Genomic DNA, 16,276 nt, shown 5'->3' with positions numbered 1-16,276 from the left:
AATTGAACTCTGCTTTGGCTGACTACTCTACCTTGACTCTGGTCTTGATCCTTGCTATACATTCAGAGACTTTATTCTGGCCTTCTCTGGCACCCCAGACTTCTAGCCTGAACATCGACTGCGCACCCTTGATCGTGGTGGGCACACCTCTGAACTGTCTCTCAAGGAGATCCTACGAGGCCCACCTAAGACCAGGCGGCCCGGGTAACCAAGGGCTCAACCTGAGGGAACCCCGGGTTGCTATTGGTGAAGCTCCAGCTAGCTTCTGTTTCCTCCTGTGCTCCGCCTCCTGGTGGCAGGAGCTCTCTGGGTCCAACCAGGGAGACTACCAATCCTGCACTAGGCCAAGGGTCCACCTCCTGGCGCAATGCTGGGACCAGATTGTCAATGACATAGCTGAAAACTTATGTCCAATCCAGATGAAAACTATTAAAAAAGAAAGGAAAACCTCTAAACAAAAGAAGCCATGGAACAATGATGACTCAAGATGCACCAAACTCTCAGAAAATTTGAGAAACAATGGTGGAAATGCTGGTCTTCTGAATCCCTAGGAAAATATAGATCCCTCCTAACAAAATACCGTGCACTAATTAATAAAGCAAAAAAAGATTACTATTCTAAACAGATTCATGGGGTAATATTTTACTCTAAATTGCTCTTTGAAGTTGTTAAACACTTAATCAAGGACCCGTCATCCTCCATCTTGAGAAACTATAACTTCTCAAAGGATGCTTGTAATGAATATGCCACTTCTTTTTTAGATAAAATCAATAGGTTAAAAACACAATTCCCCACCTGTTTGCCAAAAAAGCACCTGAAGAACACATGGTCTGGCTAAATGGACCACATTCAACAGAGTAACCAATCTCAAAATTAGTCAAGTCATTGATCCTGCTATTCACTCACATGATCCAATTCCTTGAAACAAGTACACAGCATTATCACTCTGACAATAGCAAACTTAATTAATCATTCTCTTTCAGAAGGATTTGTTCCCCATGGGGCAAAACAAACTGTGATAAAATCATTCCTAAACAATAAAACTGGTAGAATTGATGAATGGGACAACTATCGTCTAATATCCAATTTGTCCTTCCTCTCAAAAGTACTTGAAAAAGCAGTGTTATCTCAACTTGTAAACCATTTGGAAGACCAAAATGTTCTCTACACAAACCAATTTGGATTTAGGAAATATCACTCAACTAAGACTTTACTCATCTCATTAGTGGATTCTGTTCAACATGATTTTGATGCTGATGAATCTTATTTTCTTGTGCTAATTGATTTAACAATTGTCTTCAACACTGTGGACCATGCCCTGTTATGCCATCAGTTGAGCAACATTGGGATTGATAGTAGCATTCTGAAATGGTTCTCTTCCTTTCTTTCTAATAGGACATTCCAAGTCAAATTGGGCAATCACATATCTGATACCTTCCATATTGATACAGGTGTCCCTCAAGGTTCAGCACTCTCGGCAACACTATTTAATATTTATATGCTCCCTCTGTGTAAATTACTGATGGAGTTAGGAATTACCTTTTTCTTGCATGCTGATGACATGCAGTTTTACATCCCATTCTCCAAATCATTTGAAAATACAGCATCGACACTCTTAACATATGTGAAAACAATAAAGCGAGAACTATCTCAACTAAAACTAACATTAAACACTAAAAAAAAAAACCTGAAATCACTTGGTTGAATAGAAATCTATAGTTAAACCTCTGCCTCTAGACTTAGATAATTTTCACATTACTCCTTCAGATCAAGTACAGGACATAGGTATCTAGATAGATGAAAACCTTTCTATGAAAATGCACATATATAAAATAATTAATGCAGGCTATACCAAGTTGCTTATATTATATCAGTTTAAACCTTTTCTAACTATCGAGGACTTCTACACTGATTTACAACTCTAATTTTCTCAAACATAGACTACTAAAACTCCCTATTACTCGGCCTCCCAGCATATCTCTTAAAACCATTATAGTTACTACAAAATGCCTCAGCAAGACTTTTATTAGGAACAAGGAAATTTGATCACATAACTTCCTCACTGATATCACTGCACTGTCTGCCAGTACAATCCAGATTCTATTATAAAGTATCAATGTTAGTATTCAAAATCATCCACCCAGTAACACCAGTCTGATTGGTGTACACACCCCATTGGACATTAAGATCTCAAAATAAAGAACTACTGACTGTGCCAACAATAAGATATACACATCTGATGCAAGTAAGAGATCATGTGTTTTCCATAGCGGGCCGAAAGCTTTGAAATTCTCTACCTGAGACGTAATGTTTGATACCAGAAAGAAAGAGATTTAAATGTGAGCTGAAAACATGGTGATTCAAAAATACATATAACCTAAGGTCCTAACTTAAAAAAATCAGAATGCAGAGAACTACAATAACAAGAAGGACAAAAGATAATAATAAAAGAATGAGTAATAAATTAACGAGAGAATGTAAGTATCTTAAGTCAAAGAATTGACTGTCGTGAAAATTGTTAAATGATAATTCCTATACTACTAGCCTGATGTCATAGACTTTTAGTTAATATGTATTAGAACAACTCAGTAGATTTATATTACTCCCTGGTATGCTGATTAATAGTATGAATGCAACTTTTGTAAATCGTTGTTATCTTTATTTGGAATGATGGTATACAAAATGTTAATATAAATAAATAAATAAATAAATATTGAATATAGCTGGCTTTCTTTAAGACAACTCTGTGGCATGACCAGAGTCAGCCTGTTGTGCTTGCCCACAGCAGAATGCCTCGGCCAGCTTCTCTTACCCAATGCCGCTCTGTGGTGGGATCGGGCCCAAGTTCTGTGGCAATGGAAGGAAGCTGTTGCCAACATGCAGTGCCGCCTCCGATCGTGGTCCACCTCCCTGATGCGAGCCCCACTGATGCCATCGGCCCTTCTCTCTCCACAGCTCGGACGCTGCCAAGCTTCTCCAGCGAGGGACCTCCCTCTAGGCATGCGCAAGCACCTTCCTCTGTCTTTTAAAGGGCCCATGGCAGAAAATGTTGCTGGCCCTCTCAGATGACATTATCCCTGGGACAATATATAAGGATGGATCCTGCTTCTAACCTTTGCCTTGACAACAGGATTCCTCACTTCCTGCGATCTGCGTGTTGTTCCTGAGTTCCTGCCCTCTTTGTTGCTTCCCTTTTTCTTTAGTTTTGACTTTGGACCAGATTTGACTATGAGTTACGCCACCTGTCACGATCCTTGCCTGAACACTGACTTTGAGCTATGCCGCCTGCCTCATGTTGCATTCACTGATGAGAATGTGGACCCCTTGCCTGAGGTGGAGTTGGCACAACCTGAGAGGGTGAACCCCTGCAGGTCCCCACCATTGGGAGGTGAGGCCGGGCTATTGCAGGGGCAGGCTGGAGCTTCGCCAATACCAACCCTGTTCCCCGCGGGTTGAGCCTTTGGGTGCGGGGGCCGGCTGGTCTTAGGTGGACCCCTGTGAAGACAGTTGGGCAGCAGTTGGGAGAATCATCCAAAGTCAGTCCAAGATCAGAAGCCAGAGGATTGCCGTTAGCCAGTCCAGAGTCAGAAGCCAGAGACTCGCCGATAGCCAGTCCGAGGTCGAAGCAAGAGGAATCACCGAAAGCCAGTCCAAGGTCAGAAGCCAGAAGATCCATCCGCAGGAACCAAAGGATGAGAGCAGGAGCAGGAACAGGACTCGGAAGGCAGAAACAGGAACCAAGGCAACAATGAAGAACAGAAGACCCCACCGAAGCGAAGCAGACTCGTTGCCAAGTCGTAGGATGACTGGGGAAGCTCCCTTAAGAAGGCCAGGGTACCTGACATCAGCTAGGGGCTGGGCCTGGTTTTCCTGCCATGGCCCCTTTAAAGGGTGGAGTCCTGGCACGCGCGTGAGCTAGGAGACACCCGGGAGGATCAGAGTCGGCAGCGTTGGAGGCACCATGCGGCCGAGGGAAGGCCTGGGCAGCCAGGAAATGATGACAGTGGCTTGCCACTGCAGCAAGGGCCCCCGAGGAAGACTGGACAGCCAGGCCACGGGTAAGAGGACGTGCCCGTGGTCCATTGGCGCCGGCGGTGCTAACACCTCGACCCTTGCCTGGACACCGACTATGAACTACGCCACCTACCACGACCCTTGCCTTGATACCGACTACAAGCTATGCTGCCTGCCTTTCCTCTGGACTTCCACCTTCGCAGAGGCCCTACGTAAGCCCAGCCGGCCATTAAATAAGTCCAGCCGGCCCTGGCACCTGAGGGCTCAACCTGAGGGGAATGGGCTGCTGGTGGTGAAGCTCCAGCGGGGTCTCTGCTAGTCTTCTGCCTCGTCTACTAACAGGTGGCGACAACTCCCCCTTGGTCCAAGGGTCCACCATCAGAAGATAGCCAGATAAGTTATCTGGTTAACTCTGAATATTTGAGTTAGCTGGATTACTAAATTGGCTAACTAAACTTCACCCTGGAACACCCCCAGAACTCTCCTATGTAATCTGGCTAAATGTTTAGATAGATAATATGTTATCTAAATAAACTTTAGCTGGATAAGTGGGGAAAAATCAAAAAGTTGGCATTTAGCCAGATAACTTGTGAGATATCCAGCTAATTGCTGATGAATATTGGCCCTCAAATTTTTATTAAATAACTTATATTTTCATATTTTCTGCCTCTTTTATAGGTAGAGACTGCAAATCTTTTCTAATCTCTCCATTCCTGATGAAATACCAGAGAACCTACCCAATCTTAACCATTACCCTCAATTATTACCATGCAAATACATTTAACTAATCTTATCTCAGGGAAAAAAAGAATGATTATTAAATCTATCTCCAAAAGCCATGATTTGCTGAGCTTCTGAGTGCTGTGTACTGCTAGATGCTCTTATCAATTGCATGTCAAATAGAAGAGATTTTTATTGAACCAGAAGTGAATAAAGTGCCTGGTGCATTAACTCATTGCTCAACTAGGTTTCAATTGTTTTCAACACAATAACCCTACATACTACAATCTAATATTGAATTCAGCGTATTTATAACTTTTTATTTCTTAATTTAATACATTTTGCTAGGGAGCCTTCTAGTGAGTTCAGAAACAGAGCAAATAAAATCTGGCATTACCAGTGATTAGGTTAATAAGTTTCTATGCCATTAAGAATTGATTGATTACTGCTATTACATGTGCTGTACATCTATATAATAGCATTTTATTTAAATAGGAAATGAAGGCAAAGCATGGAAACCTATAATTTACAATATGTATTGGAAGAGTTAATAGAATGACATTTTGAGCAGTAATGTGCAGTTTTGGAGTGAAAATTAAAGATGTGGGAACCAGATCGAGCAGAACTCAAATAAAAGGCTGCTTACAGCCTAGTTGAATTTGAAAAATAAATGCAACTTGCTCATCATATTTGCAAAATCCACCAGGAATCTGATGATTCACAGCACATCAAGGCAGATTTTGTATAGCTGTACAGTGGATTTCTGCTAATCCACTGTTGATTTGGTAAGTTAACCTTCCTTCCTTTAAAAACATGGGCTTGAACTAATTAAATGAACCAATGGATGATACACAAGTTTGCTGAATTGATTCTCAATCTTTAAATAAAACAATTCAGCAATTCTATGGTGAACATATTGCAAAATATAAAGCACTGGCATAGCAAATATTTAATCCATATTTATCTAATGCAGTCACATATACAGCAGAATTTTAATTTAACACATATGCAACAAAAATGCCAGCAGTACAAATATTGTTACTTTAAATATTTAATATTTTATAGCATTAAGCACTTTCTCACCCAACATAAAAGCTACTTCTGGAAGGCAAATTGTAAAAAAACCCCCCAAAACTCAAACAGAAACTGTTGTATAAGTAGATATTTGCTTCGCCGCCACCTAAAAGAAATATAAAGATATCTGTGCTTGCTCTCTGAAAATTGTTTTGGCCCAGCCTGATGCTTAGAATCTCTTCTATAACACGCGTACTATCTCTCCTATTTTTCCTTGCAAGGATGACTTTACAGTTCTATCTTATCCACCTGCACTTGCGATCTTATTAAGTCCTCCCATATTTTTAAATACTGTTTAAAGTTTTCAATGAAAAAAGTTGTTTTTAAAAGATCAGTGACACTTTTGTTCTGCTAAGAATTGTAGTGCTGTCTTTAAAAATCACTTTAGCCTATCACAACACTTGTAGTCAAACCTTTCCTTTTAAATTATGCAAAACATATTAACATATCTGAGGAAAGCTCATGCCTCAATAAATTGGTTAAGTCTATAAGGTGCCACCCACCCACCTCTTGTCATTTTTTACAGTAACAGAGTAAATGACAGCAGATAAAGACTCAAATGGTCCATCCAGTCTGCCCAGCAAGGTGTTTAAGCTAGAAACCAACTGCCATCTGTTAATGTTAAGGATAGTAACTGTCCCTGCATGCAGGTTATCCCATGCCTTCTGCTAAGGATAGTAACTGTCCCTGCATGCAGGTTATCCCATGCCTTCTGCTAAGGATAGTAACTGTCCCTGCATGCAGGTTATCCCCTGCCTTCTGCTAAGGATAGTAACTGTCCCTGCATGCAGGTTATCCCCTGCCTTCTGCTAAGGATAGTAAACTGTCCCTGCATGCAGGTTATCCCCTGCCTTCTGCTAAGGATAGTAACTGTCCCTGCATGCAGGTTATCCCCTGCCTTCTGCTAAGGATAGTAACTGTCCCTGCATGCAGGTTATCCCATGCCTTCTGCTAAGGATAGTAACTGTCCCTGCATGCAGGTTATCCCCTGCCTTCTGCTAAGGATAGTAACTGTCCCTGCATGCAGGTTATCCCCTGCCTTCTGCTAAGGATAGTAACTGTCCCTGCATGCAGGTTATCCCATGCCTTCTGCTAAGGATAGTAACTGTCCCTGCATGCAGGTTATCCCATGCCTTCTGCTAAGGATAGTAACTGTCCCTGCATGCAGGTTATCCCATACCTTCTGCTAAGGATAGTAACTGTCCCTGCATGCAGGTTATCCCATGCCTTCTGCTAAGGATAGTAACTGTCCCTGCATGCAGGTTATCCCATGCCTTCTGCTAAGGATAGTAACTGTCCCTGCATGCAGGTTATCCCATGCCTTCTGCTAAGGATAGTAACTGTCCCTGCATGCAGGTTATCCCATGCCTTCTGCTAAGGATAGTAACTGTCCCTGCATGCAGGTTATCCCATGCCTTCTGCTAAGGATAGTAACTGTTGCTATGTGCAGGTTACCCCCAATCAGAAATGTTACACAAAGTTAACACAGGTTATTTCATGTTATCCTTTCCCTCCTTTAGTCGCTAGGGATCTTCTGCTTCTTTTCATCTTGTCTTTACTACCTATTTTGGAAGGGCCATTACACATATCCACAATCTTTTCCGTGAAGAAACATTTCCTGATGTTGTTCCTGAGTCTACTCCCTTGGATTTCATGTCATGACCCCTATTTCTATAGTTATATTTCCATCAGAAAAGGTTTTGTAACCCTTAGCGGGGTTGTTAATCCCAAGGGCACACAAACTAATTTGTTTCTCTTCAGGGGCTGCTCCAGCTAGCAATTCCATCACACGCTTGACTCTCAAGCCCTGTGGCCTGACACTTCTAGCTGCAGCATCCCATGTACCACCATATCCACTCAGGCCTGACATATCCTATATAAGCCTGACTTGTTTCAACCAGGAGCACCGTGGCCTGACACTTCCAGCTGCAGCATCCCATGTGCTACCATAGCCACTCAGGTCTGACGTATCCTGCATAAGCCTGACTTGCTTCAACCATGAGCACCGTGGCCTGACACTTCCAGCTGCAGCAACCAAAGTACCACCATATCCACTCAGGCCTGACATATCCTATATAAGCCTGACTTGTTTCAACCAGGAGCACCGTGGCCTGACACTTCCAGCTGCAGCATCCCATGTGCTACCATAGCCACTCAGGCCTGACGTATCCTGCATAAGCCTGACTTGCTTCAACCATGAGCACCGTGGCCTGACACTTCCAGCTGCAGCAACCAAAGTACCACCATATCCACTCAGGCCTGACATATCCTATATAAGCCTGACTTGTTTCAACCAGGAGCACCGTGGCCTGACACTTCCAGCTGCAGCATCCCATGTGCTACCATAGCCACTCAGGCCTGACGTATCCTGCATAAGCCTGACTTGCTTCAACCATGAGCACCGTGGCCTGACACTTCCAGCTGCAGCAACCAAAGTACCACCATATCCACTCAGGCCTGACATATCCTATATAAGCCTGACTTGCTTCAACCATGAGCACCGTGGCCTGACACTTCCAGCTGCAGCATCCCATGTGCCACCATATCCACTCAGGCCTGACGTATCCTGCATAAGCCTGACTAGCTTCAACCATGAGCACCGTGGCCTGACACTTCCAGCTGCAGCATCCCATGTACCACCATATCCACTCAGGCCTGATGTATCCTATATAAGCCTGACTAGCTTCAACCATGAGCACCGTGGCCTGACACTTCCAGCTACGGCATCCCATGTGCTACCATATCCACTCAGGCCTGACGTATCCTGCATAACCTGTTTTGCTCCAATCACAACACCTGGGACCTAACACTTCCAGCTTCAGCATGTCATCCTTCAACCATATCAAAACAGTCCTAGGAAGGCTCAAGATCCTTAATTATTTCCAATAAACCTTGCAGTCCCTAAGAATGCTACGTTTTCTACCTGCAAAGGTATTTCTCAAATACTACAGGGTCCTAAAACTGATAGCAGCAGAGCTTTGGGGGTATTACAGCTACACTCCTCGCTGTGTTGCTCTGTTTCTACCATTCCAGTTTTTTTAAATTATTAACCAATGCCATTTCTGTTACTTCTGCTCCAAGCCATTCTTGCCACATTACGTTGCTCACTTGCTCTGCTGCTCTGTGCATGTGCAAGAACTGGCAAACACCTTTGGATGTACTATGAGGATACCCTTCTCGCTGCATTGATCTGCTACTACCATTGAAGTTCTTAAGCTATACCAGCACCACTGCTGCCGTCGCCATTCCAAGTCAGTCTTGGTACCTGAGGGTGCCAACTGTTAATGATACTATTGCTGGGCTCGCATCCTTTTTTTTTCAAACCTTGAGGTGTTCTTCCTCCTCTTACTGATTCTTTGCTTCACTTGCGTTGCATTAGAGAGCTGCTAGAAGTCCCGTATGCCTGGTACCACTTTGTGGAGCCTTTCACTGTTTTTCCCGCTTTTGATGTCGCTTTGCCAGAATCTAACTAAATCCTTTGCAGTTCTTTCCCCCTTCTGATGATTTCTTCTCACAAGTTTCATTAGAAGTGGTAAAACAAATCACTATTCTAGAGCCTATATAGACTGTAATGCTTCTCCCATAGGTTTTAATGGAAAACGAATGAAACTAATGACACGAATAAACAACATTTTTTTTTAATCGAATCAAATGAAATGAATATGGGTCCCAACGAACCGAATGAACAAACTGAAATTAATTTTTTGGTTCTACACATCCCTAGTAACATACTGCACAGACATAGTAAAAAGCATGATTTACCTACATTGACTAGTATTCATTTTACATTTATTCATTTCTCTTGTAAACAAGCCCACATATTTAACTGCTAATCTTCTTCACACTAAACACAGAACATTACTGCCAACATTTCTCCACTGATATTTTTTTTTACCATACCCAGTACAACAAAAAACTGCCCTGGGCTGACCACCAACTAATAAAAGCAGAAATAACCCTCCTCAACACACAGCAAACAAACTCATATAATAATCAATCTTTCACATACAGAAAAAAGATAGAACCAAACATACTTGAAGAAACTATTAAAAACAAGATAATTGACTTTAATCATGATAATGCCTCTGCAGCTTTTGACTCCTGGGATAAAATTGTCAATGAAATAGCCGACAACCTATGCCCAATCCTGACAAAAACATTCCAAAAAGAACACATTAACTAAATACTGTGAACAAATCAATAAAACAAAAAAAGACTATTACACTAAACAGATTTATGGTGTAATATTTAATTCCAAATTACTCTTTGAAACAGTTAAAAACTTAATTAAGGATCCATCTTTTGCCATCTCCAATAACTATGAATTTTCAGAGAATTCCTGCAATGAATATGCTACATCTTTGTTAGATAAAATCAATAGATTAAAAACACAATTCTCCATCAGCTTACCAATAAAAGAACTGAAGAAAAAAAGGGACAAGCTAAATGGAACACAGTTGACACAGTATCTAAACTTGAAATTAACCAAATAATTACAAAAATTAAGCCTGCTATCCAGTCATTGGACCCAATCCCTGCAAGTTCCCTGAAAACAGTAAACAACATAATCACTCCAACAATCACAACCATAATCAACCATTCACTATCAGAAGGACTGGTCCCCACTGGGGCAAAACAAGCTGTGAGTAAACCAATCCTGAAAAATAAAACAAGCATAATTGACGATTAGGACAACTACCTATCAATATCCAACCTGCCATTCATCGCTAAAGTACTAGAAAAAGCAGTGTTATCTCAATTAGAAAGCCACCTAGAAGACAGTAATATTCTATACCCAAACAAATTCAGATTAAAAAAATATCGTTCAACAGAAACCCTACTCTTTTCCTTAACTGACCCTGTATTATAGGGGTTTGACAAAGACAAATCCTATGTCCTGGTACTTTGACACTGTAGACCATTTCCTGCTGTGCCATCAGTTGAGAAAAAACTGGAATAGATGGAAATGTTATCAAATGGTTCTCTTTCTTCCTGACAGATAGGTCATTTCAAGTCAAACTGGGCAATCACATACCTGACACCTTCCCAATCGATGCAGGTATCCCACAGGGTTCAGCATTCTCTGCTACTCTTTTCAACATTTACATGTTGCCTCTATGTATACTGCTAATGGAGCTAGGAATCAACTTCTTCCTATATGCAGATGATATACAATTCTACATCCCATTCGTCAAATCAATCAAAAAAACTACATCAACTCTGTCAACATATATGAAGGCAATACAACAAAAACTATCTATGCTGAAACTAACACTAAGCACTAAAAAAACTGAAATTGTGTGGTTATGAAGAAATGCCCCAATAATCAAACTGCCAACCCTAGACCTGGGAAATGTTAACATTACACCCTCAGATCAAGTACGAGACCTAGGAATACAGATCGATGAGAACTTCACAATGAAAAAGCATATAAGCAAATTAACCAAAAGTGGATACACCAAGCTGAGAATATTACAATGCCTGAAACCATTACTAACAATACAGGACTTCCAAGTTCCATACTGTTTTACAAACACTAATATTTTCAAACTTAGATTACTGCAATTTCCTATTACTAGGCCTACCTTCTGGACTATTAAAACCACTACAGTCACTACAAAATGCCTCAGCTAGACTCTTAACTAGGGACAAGGAAATTTGACTACATCACCCCCTTGCTGATAGCACTGTACTGGCTTTCTGTTCAATCCAGAATACACTATAAAGTATTAACTCTAATTTTTAATATCATCAACAACATTAACCCATGCTTATTAGGAGTGACACTGCAACTATACACACCGCAGAGATCCCTAAGATCAGAAAACAAAGGACTTCTAAATGTACCTACATCGCAGAGTACACATCTAACACAAATAAGAGAATGAATGTTTTCCAAACTGGCCCCAAGTTGTAGAACTCTCTACCAGAATCATTACGCCAGATAGCAGAAAGAAAGAGTTTCAAACATGAACTGAAAACATGGCTCTTTAGAAATGTATATGATCTAATATAAAATACCAATATGCCAATAACTTCATTGTCAAAACCATAGATAGATAACGTTAGTAGAATCAGCAATAAGTATTGAATGATGTAATGTGGAACATGACAACTTTCTGATTAATACGTGAAGGATAATGAAATATAACTTATGGATTACTAACCACAATCATCGCCCCCTAGCTAACTTGTACATGAAGCTGATGTTACGGGACCGGGCCATGCCCCGGTCCCTCCTCCTACCTTGGGGCCAGCCCGGCCTGCGCGAATCCGCCCCTGGCCTCCCAGGCCTGTTCTGCGGCCTGCCGCGGCGACTCCACTGCGAGGGAGACTCTGCCGACTTCCCGTCGCTGGCCCCGCCCCCTAGGCGCGAGCACACAGGGGCGTCACTCTTAAGGGGACAGCGCGGGAAACCTGGGACAGCTCCTCGATGATGTCAGACGCTGCAGGGTATATTACCCTGCAGCTGGGATTGGATCCTCGCCTTGCAACGAAGTTCCTCAGGGCTTCCTGACTTGCTAGTTGCTGTGATTTCATCTGTTACTGCTGTCTTCGACCCGGCTTGCTTCCTGACCTGTCTCCTGCCTTCGCCCCTTGGTTTGGTATCAACGTCTGACTTCTGGCTTCCGACCCGGCTCCCTCCCACGACTCCATCTTCAGCTTCTGTTCCTGGCTTGGCTTCATCTTCTGACCTTCTGGCTCCCGATCCGGCTTCGCTCCTGGACTCAGACTTCGGCTTCTTCCTCATCTCAGGTACCCGGTACTCGCTGGCCCAGAGGTTTCTCCTAAGTCCCAGCGGCTCGGGCTCTCACGGGCTCCTCCCAGGGGAGCCGCGGGCTTCCGAGGGTGAAGACTCTTCTTCCACTTGGGTCCAGCCATCGTCCATCTCTTCAGCTGCTGCCTGGGTCCTTGGTCGCATAGGACTTCACCTAAGTCCAAGAGGTCCGGGTCCCTACGGGCTCCTCCTGGGGGGACCTTGGACTTCCAGTGGTGAAGTCTTCTCTGAGTCTCTCTGAGCCGCCTCCCGGCTGGGACGCTTACTGTGGCCTTCCATAGCATACCATCCTCTGTGCCAACCGGCCCAAGGGTCCACGGCCATAACAGCTGATGTGCTAAGCTAGAAATGTATTTGCTGTTGCGTTGACCTAGAATATGAATGTTGTCCAAGAATATGAATGCTGATTTTGTAAACTGTTGTGATCTTCTTTTGGAACGACAAAATATAAAACATCCAAATCAATAAATGTAACAGACGTTTTTCCCACACAGTGCAAATGAAACAAATATATACATTTTTATACTTACTGAAATAAAAGAAATATAAACTTACCCAATTATCGCTTTCAACTTTGGCTGCTGTTGTGTGAACTAGGGGGTTCTTTTTTTTCTCTTTTTCTCTTTCTGCTGCTTCTCCTCTTGCAGTCAGAGGATCAGCATGCCATTCTGTGATTGAAAAAAGAAGAGACACAACATAGAAGGGGCAATATCCAAACTGTCCAGGGAGGTACAGGTTCATGGCTACTTGGAAGTATGTGCACAAATATTTTCATAAGCAAGATGTGCTCATAGATCAGTCAGCTTTATAAAGTACCTGCATCTACGCATAAACTGTGGGTTATTGCATTCACATGTTATAATTATATTGCCTGTAAAATATATACATATACTTTTATTTATTTAATATACCAACATTTGATCTCAATTGAGATATCACACCAGTTTACATTCAGGTACTGTAGGTATTTCTCCATCCCCAGAGGGCTTACAATCTAAGTTTTTGTACCTGAGGCAATAGAGGGTAAAGTGACTTGTCCAAGGTCACAAAGAGTGACAGCTGGATTTGAACTGTGGTCTCCTGGTTCATAGTTCACTGCTCTAACCACTAGGCTATTCCTCCTCCCTGCTATAACTCCTGTTGGAGTTCAAATTTTCTGCATCTCTGCATAAAAAAATGTACACATACTGAAAATATGTATGTTCTTTTGGGGCAGTGATAACACAGTATTTTATAAACTGTGTGGCTCCCACTGCACAATTTATAATATGCAGGCGTAACTTGACTTAACACTTAACACCTGAGTCATATTACATGCAGCTAGGCAGTCTTTTAAATAAACTATTCCAATCCCTCATAAAGATTTAAATACCAGACATGGTATTTTAAAATATATTCAATAATTAAACTAATGCATGCTTTCCAGAATAGGCATCATCCTTTCTCTATTTTATAGCCTGTAATATTACAGGCAACTACATTTTACACCAGTTGAAGACTGCATCTATATTTCTTAGGTAATCCTACCAACAGTGCATGACAGTAATCCAATTTTGTTGGATCTTCACCAGATCATATTTTATCTAGAAAAGAACATAATTGTTTAATTATCTGAAGTTGCAAAGCATATCCTGCAAGATGACTAGATTTGGGGTATCATGGCCAATCCTCTATTATGGACTTGCTTTTGCATTGGAATCTTCAGCCCCCTCTCTAATTCTTATGTCCCTGGTTTACAAACTTTTAACATTTTCTGTTTCTGTAGAATTGAGTTTTAGCATATTCGGTCCTGTACAATCTTTTATGGCAGATAAGCAGGATGTCAAAATTCTGCAATGCATCTGACTAGCTTTTTCCCAGAGGTATAGTATATTTAGTTGGATATCATCTACACACAGAAAATATTTGATCTTAAAATCCTATCCAAATTTCCCCAGGGGATGCAAATCAAGGTTAAACATTGGTAAAATAACAGTATCTTGAGGAACTCTGTATAATGTAGGGACAAGTCACTCACTCTGAGCAAAACAAAATGGAAGTCAAGCCACATGAGGGCTTCTGCAATTTTATTGCCTATGAGAAATGTACTAAGGAGAATTAGCTGCTATTATTCTTCATTTTGAGCAATCTGTCTTAATCTTTCAATTTTGCTGGTACCACCAACACAAATGTGCTAAACTGTGGCTTTAACAAACTTTGTATCCAGTCATGAGACCCAGCATTGTTCACCAGCTGTCTTCCAACTCACGCTATCATCTCTGTGAGAATATGCATATATGTACAAGCTAAGAAGTCATATCAGAAGCCCACAAAACCTATGCTAATGGATTGTGGTAACATCCAGTCAATATCAACTTTTGGATCTTATGACTATGTATGAAATACTGATGAAAGAAAATACTTTGGACTTACAGATTCACTGCTGCTGCATTGCTGGTACTGCTTGTTACCATACATGTAAACTTCATACCCATGAATTTTGCCCCTAAGACTTTTCATGAAGCTCAAGCCTCAGCCCAGCTGCTCCATTAACTTTGAAGTACTTGCCGATCTCATCCTTGCCTAAGCTTTTGTAGGCTAAGCCCATCTTCACTTCTGTTCCCTTCCTGCATAGCTTACAGAGGCATCTATAAGCTCCAGGTCTGCAATCCTGAGACAGTGGTGTTAATCTGTCATTTGCCTGCTGGAAGTCCAGCTGGCTGCCCTCTGTGCTAAGACAGGACTCTGATTCTCCATAAGGATGACCTGACTGCAGTGGATAGTGAAAGAGCCGAAACCAATTTCATGACATCCTTATGCACTCCTGATCATCACTTCTGACTAAATTTCTAATGTAAGCTGGGTAGTTTATTGACAATGTATTTGAGATGTGCAAGTTAACTTTGAGTTAAATGTAGGGGTTTTCATAATCTTTGTAACAAAAGTGTATAGTTTATGCTGTTATACTAAAACTCGTTGTTAGAATCTGCTATGCTGATGGGAGGAGCAAGCAGATGGGAGTTGGCAATTTGTTAAGTTATGCTCCTCCAGTGGGGAGGAGTAGCAATCTATTGTAATCTGCTGCTGGATACTCCTGTAGAGGGAGGATTTTAGCAATCTATTATGAGTCACCGTGCGGAGTTGCAATCTGTTAGGAACTGGCTCCCGAAGAAGGAGGAGTTTAGCAATCTGATATGCTCCGTAGGTGGAACTAGCAATCTTGTTATGATATAGACTACTGAGTTAGCAATCTGTACCAGCGGAGTGCTAGATAGGGTACTCAGCTGGAAAGGAATGTAAATAGGTGAATCCTTGAGCCGATGGCAGATGACAGCACCCCCAGGATGATATCCTGAGAGGGACCACCGGCTAGGCTTGGTATGGAGACAGACACAGATAGTTATTTTATTAGACAGGTAGTAGAACCACCAGAGGTGGCAGTAGTGAGCTGCTATGCCGGCAGGGCTGAAGTCCCTCAGATACTGGAACTGCGATCCCAGGGTTGCTGAGCTGTAGAAAGACTATAGATAGTGTGTAGACAGGGTATGCTGTATTCATACCAAGTAATAGATGACAATCTCACATAGGTTCTTAAGGAGGCTCAGTAGCTGGAAAGAGCTAGGCCCTTGAGGAGCGAGTACCTGGTTCCAGGGAAAGCTCTGAGAGAGCGGTGGTAACTCATGAATGTCTGTATCTGCGATAGCTTCCAGG

The sequence above is a fragment of the Rhinatrema bivittatum genome, chromosome 2 (genome assembly GCF_901001135.1).
Source record: "Rhinatrema bivittatum chromosome 2, aRhiBiv1.1, whole genome shotgun sequence".
In the NCBI taxonomy this organism is placed as follows: Eukaryota; Metazoa; Chordata; class Amphibia; order Gymnophiona; family Rhinatrematidae; genus Rhinatrema; species Rhinatrema bivittatum.
The sequence above is the reverse complement of the archived record's forward strand: the minus strand, read 5'-3'. Positions refer to the sequence as shown.